The sequence below is a fragment of the Temnothorax longispinosus genome, chromosome 2 (genome assembly GCF_030848805.1).
Source record: "Temnothorax longispinosus isolate EJ_2023e chromosome 2, Tlon_JGU_v1, whole genome shotgun sequence".
Classification (NCBI taxonomy): domain Eukaryota; kingdom Metazoa; phylum Arthropoda; class Insecta; order Hymenoptera; family Formicidae; genus Temnothorax; species Temnothorax longispinosus.
This window is the reverse complement of record NC_092359.1, coordinates 14,487,401-14,493,883: the sequence shown is the minus strand read 5'-3', so window position 1 is coordinate 14,493,883 and position 6,483 is coordinate 14,487,401. Positions and strand designations below refer to the sequence as shown.

Sequence of the window (6,483 nt, the reverse complement as noted above, 5' to 3'; positions counted from 1 at the left end):
ACTGTGCGTATAATTGTGAATTCTGTGTATTATACATTTGTTGATTCTGTATATATATTTGTTGATTCTGCGTATGCACGTGTTCATTCTGTGTATCTATTTGTTGATTATGTGTATGCATCTGTTGATTCTGTGTATGTATCTGTTGATTCTGTATATGCATTGGTTGATTCTGTGTATGTGTTTGTTGATTATGTGTATGCATCTGTTGATTCTGTGTATGTATTTGTTGATTCTGTATATGCATTGGTTGATTCTGTGTATGTGTTTGTTGATTATGTGTATGCATCTGTTGATTCTGTGTATGTATCTCTTGATTCTGTACATGCATTGGTTGAATCTGTGTATGTGTTTGTTGATTATGTGTATGCATCTGTTGATTCTGTGTATGTATTTCTTGATTCTGTGTATGCATTTGTTGACTCTGTGTATGTAAGTGTAAATTATCGTCATCAATTTGCGAGCAGTTTGGTGTGAAAACTTCTCGCAAGTCCCTTATGTCCTCTTCTATAGCTGGTTGTTTTCTTGCATTTGCTCCTCTCCTTGGTACTTCGTCTTCAGATGAGGTGGTCTGATATCTTGGTGGTTTCGTAATTGTTCTTTGGCTTTTTGGACGACTCATTTTCCTGTAACGAAATACATAAATATTGTTTAAACCATAAAATATATATAATTAATACATTGCTCAATAGTTGTAATATATATATATATATATATATATATATATATATATATATTATTTTTTATTTATTAAACATTTTTGATTGTGAACCATTACCTTGATTATCAAGAAATGTTCTCTCCTTGATAGCAGAAATATTCCCTCTGTCCTAGTAAGTTTCTGAGTTTCTTTATAAACTGCAGATTACACTTTACTACATAAATATTCCAAATATTCAGAAATAAGTACAATAGTTTCTCCAAGTACCTGAAAAAATACATCAATAAGAAAATCTTGTAAGGTACTTATATAAATATTTATATTTTTTTACAACTTATTTCATTAACTTATAAGTTTACTTAAAATTAAAAAAACATTAATATCTATATATAATGCAATTAAGTTAATTAAAAAATACATAAATAAAATAAATAAAATATAGCTTAATATTTTATAAATTTGACAGTTGCAATTATTGAAGTTTTTAAAAGATATTAAAACGTTGCGCAATACTGCATTGAAACAGGAAGCTGAAACCCGGCCATTATTTGTAAAGTGCCATCAAGAGAAATTATATTTATAGACACCCGAGTTAAAATTATAGCAAACGAATAAAAACAGTAATAATTCAAGAGACGATACAAAGAAGAATTAGAACCAAAATTCCAAAAACGGAAGCAAAAACATACAGTTGTAATCAATTTTCTATAGAATATGCTATATTATAACAAAAAATTAAAAGCAGAAATAGATAAGTTGCAAAAATATGTTATTAAAAAATATTTTTAAGTTTTATTAATATGTGTGATGTGTGATAGCAGCAACTATATATTCAGAAATTTGTAAATTTTCTTCAATATTATTGTCATGAATTAATGTGGAATTCCAAAAGGGCATTCTATAACATTTATAAGAGACTTCCCTTATATGTACAGAAAAGATATTATCATCTAATGTGGAACATTTAAAAATGTGCAGTGCTGAAGATGAAATACCTATATCATAAAATGTATCTACATGTGAAAATTTTTTTAATACCAAATAATGTGAATTGTCAGCCATAAAAATATTAACAACAATACAAATAGAACCATCACGTAACATACAGCAATTATCATGTAAATCTAAACTGAGCAAGATTTCATCAAACACAATTTTACGATATTGATTACAATTAGGAACAACATTACATGGAAGAGGACCTATATTATGCTTCATAGACACATGAATTGATGAATCAATAGTGCAATAGTCAATTGCTGCATGTGCTTCTATTTCGGAGATTCTGTTTGAAATTTGTTGAAGGACAGAACCAGGTTTTCTACAATATTTTCTGAAAACAGCCATATTATTTTCATATGGAAAAGCTGAAAATGAATCTAGAGGACCTAATTGTCGCACATCGTTTGTAAGATGAATAAGACCATGTACATTGTACGAATTAAATGTTGGACCATAAAGATTATCACACCTATTAACAAATTTCTTTAATGCAAGATCAGCAAAATTCAAATATGTTTGTGTCGGTGATGTTGAAACCAAAATTCTAATTGCTACATGCAGAAATAAAAAGTGCGTGTACACATCGTGATCAAGAATACCGTAAGTAACAACTGGACCTGTATATAGAAGAAATTGTCGATACTCTGTAGCTTTATATTTTGCACATGCATCAAGTGATCTTGGACGTCTGGCAAAATCAGAAGGACAATATCTTGCGAGTATTTTCAAGCGTCTAGATATCCGAGCAATAGATGTTGCAGATAATTTTGTTAACCGTGAATATTTTCCGTGAATCCATGCAGATAATAATTTTTTTACAACTCCTAAACACACAAGATGCATGTACTCAAAAGGCACTTGAGAAACCATTCCTATAGGTAGTACTGACAGTGGGCTTTTGCCATCTTTATGATGATCTTCATCTAAACATCTAATATATTCTTCATTGGTTCGCAGGGAATAATTAACGCCACAGAAAACATAACGTCCTTCACATATTACACCAGAAATTTTACACTTAGAGCATGGATGGCAGGACATATGACCTTTATGATTGAGAATAAAAGCACGAGCTGGTGCATCAGCTATGAAGCATCTTAAACGTATAGGTAATTTTTTTCCATGAAAAATTATACCTCCATTAACCAATATGTTTTTTATGTCTGCAATAAATTTTTCAAAAAATGCATTTGGATCATTTGGTTTTGCCGTGCCTTTGTATATTCCTACTACTATTGGTTTCGAATGCCTAATGTTCGCGAGTCTACACTGAATTGGCCAAATATGAATGCTGCCTGATTTGTCTAAATTACATCCATCGGTACTTACATCAATGTCTAACTCGTTAGGTAAAGATACAGTTGTTGGAAAGCGTTCAAGTTCTCAAGAAATACATGCTGCTACATCAAAATGAATGTATTCGCCTGGATCAACTTTATATGTAATAACCTTATCTCGTGGAGTATTTATAAGTGTTCTCACATCTTTTGGTAAGTTACGAAAACAAGAATGTGTTTTAAGAAGAGATAAAATATTATTACCTTGTACGTGAGTAAGATTGTTTTCTACAAAACAGGATGCTATTTTTTCGCGAAAAGATGGCTCAATAACCGATGAGGAAGTATTACTAATAACAGAGGACACACTATCATCAGAAGAAAGAACATCATTATCAAGAAGAACATCTGCATCATCTTCAACATTTATAGAACATGCACTCGATAAACATGCACTATCGCAAATATAATTATTTTCCACATTATCTGTAAAAGTATGTTTTATATGTGACGTGCCACACTTACCTTGAGTCTTAATATTGTCTACCTCTCTTAAAGTATTCTTTAATATATAACTCTTATCATGCAAATTAGTTTTAATTTCGGATCTAATTCTTCTTTGTTGCCTATCACTCAATTGATGCCACCGTTTCCGTGAAATAGAGCGTTTCATACTTATCTTATTATATTAATTATTCGTCGCCGTTGTCCAAGTATTGTATATTGTATTCTTATTTCTCACCGATAAAAATTCAATTTCCGTCTGATCACTGACCAAGATGAACTGTTCGTCCGGCAGCTTTTGCAGTTATTCTGAATAAATGAATAACGCAAAGCGCGGGATATAAGTGCCGCTCGACTGTACTAACGGTTCCACCAATCACAAGCTTGTAAGGTATGATTTAGCGTATGGCAGAGTTTCCACTGAGTGCGTCACGCGTCGCGTCATCCGTCACCAATCAAAACATCGTATTTTATTAAGGCCATTCCACGTAACAAAGTTTTAGTTATAATCTACAGGCCGTAAGAAAATAGACCAATCACAGTCGATTATTTTCCTTGAGCTCGAAGAATAATCGAATGTGATTGGTCTATTTTCTTACGGCCTTACAATTATGACTAAAACTTTGTTACGTGCAATGGCCTTTACATTATTTGTGACGGAATGTTCGGATTGGTTAACGATACATGACGCGATGCGTGACGCGCTCAGGGGAAACTCAGCCTATCCATCTATCTCCAGCTTTTTACTTTATGGGACAGATTACCGACTGTAGTTGTAATTGACTTATCGGCGGTAGGTAACCCGTTGGTAATAACTCGTCTCATAGGGTATAAAAGCTAGCATACAAAAAAATCTCACCCTATATCATCTGTCATCACGTTCAACGCTATTTTCTCTTATACCTTAAAGTATACTTTAAGCTTAACTAACTAACTAACTAACTACTTAACTTCAAGCTTCAAAATGCTTTTTTAATATATACTTTTTATATATTTTTTATTATTTTTTTAATATATTTATTATATATGCTTTTTTAATATATTTTTCTTTTATATGATTCACGCTTGTTGAAGTATAAAAAATTGTAATTTGTATACATGTAATATGTGTATATAATGTATGTGTGGTACAAGAGGGTGGCAGTGTGGTCTTGTGGTAAAGCGCCAGACTCGTAATCCCGAGGACCCGGGTTCGAGTCCACCTGACCACAGGAATTTTTAATTCCAAACTGCCACCCCCCGCACGACTGGGGCTCGTGCGGCGAAACTGGGCTATCTTTCGGAGGAGACATGGAGAAATTAAATGTACTTCTTTGTATTTAGAAGTATAAGAAACTTCATGTAGAGCTCTTTCTCCAGTGCCAATGCTCGCTCTTGGCATTTCTGATACAGTTGTCTTTCTGTTCAGAAATTAAATTAAATTAAATTAAATTAAATTTGAAATTGGTCGTCAAGCTAGGGGAGCTTGGGAGTTTTTTTTTTTAATAAAAGCGCCGCTTGTTAAAGTATAAAAAATAAAAAAAAAAAAAAAAAAAACTCCCAAGCTCCCCTAGCTTGACGACCAATTTCAAATTTAATTTCTGAACAAGACCAACATAGATGCATATAAGGGATGCTAACTACTACATAAATCACTTGGAAATCCTTTGAAACGAAGCTTGACGACCAATTTCAAATTTAATTTAATTTAATTTAATTTTTCCTAAATCCGAAAGATAGCCCAGTTTCAGTTTATTATTTTTTTTAAAAGTATACTTTAAAAAATCTAAAAAAATTCATGCAACATCTGTCTACATTATAGTTGACAATTTTAGTCATTATTTTGATAAATATTGTTATTTAATATCTTCCGACAGGCTTGCAAGTTTTATTGTTATATGGTGTATCCATAACAAAATATAGTTGTTGGCCACTCTACAATGATTGGCCACATGTTAAAAAATTAAAGATTATAAAGAAATATACTATTAAGATGTTTTTAATTATAAATACAAAAATGTTTGAAAAATTTATTTATTTTACATATAAATATTTTTGTAATTATAATTAAAATAATAAATGTTTAATAAATATTTTTGTATTTATAATTAAAAACATTTTAATATAGTATTTCTTTATAATTAATCTTTAATTTTTCAAGATGTGGCCAATCATTTCGGATCTTATTTCAAGACCGTCTTTTATTAAAGCCATTGCACGTAACAAAGATTTAGTTTTAATCATAAGGCTATAAGAAAATAGACCAATCACACTCGATTATTCTTCAAGCGCGAGAAAAATAATCGCCTGTGGTTGGTCTATTTTCTTACGGCCTTACGATTACAACTAAAACATTGTTACGTGCAATGGCCTTTAAGTATAAATGTCTTAGGCCAGTATTCATAGTCGGTTCTCTATGAATACCGGCTTAAGATGCTAATACGGCTCTGTGATTGGGTTTATGACGTCTTAAGATTGTAACTTAAAACGGTCTTAATTATAAGATCCGACTATGAATACTATAATATAAAATCATATCTTATTGCTGTATAATGTATATCACATTTTAAAAACACAGTTTTATAATTGATATAGTTTTTTAGTATATATATAAGTATATATATATATATATATATATATATATATATATATAAAATTTAGTAAACAGTTGTATATATAAAATTATAATTATATTTTAAAAATGAATTCAAGCTGTTTCTTTTAGAATGTTTTAGAAAGAAGGATTAAAAAATGCGTTACACGCGTATTGTTTGCAATTTTTAATAATTATATAACTACTCTTGAATCATGTATCATGTTTACAGAATTTAAATCTACAGAATTTAACATTAATATAAAATAATTTATATTTCAGATTATTCAAAAATAAAAATTATTATTTTTATAAACTATAAATAAACTACCATATTAAATATAAAATATGTCTTTTGATATGCCAACAGAGCATGCTGCGTTTCTGCAGCGTTTCTGCCATCATAGTGTACTCGCAGACAAGTTTGATTTCTGCTGACAATCTGTTGTTACACTATGATAGCAAAG

General features: G+C 30.5%; 1 pseudogene; it reads right to left on the bottom strand.

Annotated features, from left to right (window-relative positions):
* Positions 1-2,388: 2,388 nt before the first annotated feature.
* Positions 2,389-4,320, bottom strand: LOC139809046 (uncharacterized; annotated as a pseudogene).
* Positions 4,321-6,483: the final 2,163 nt, after the last annotated feature.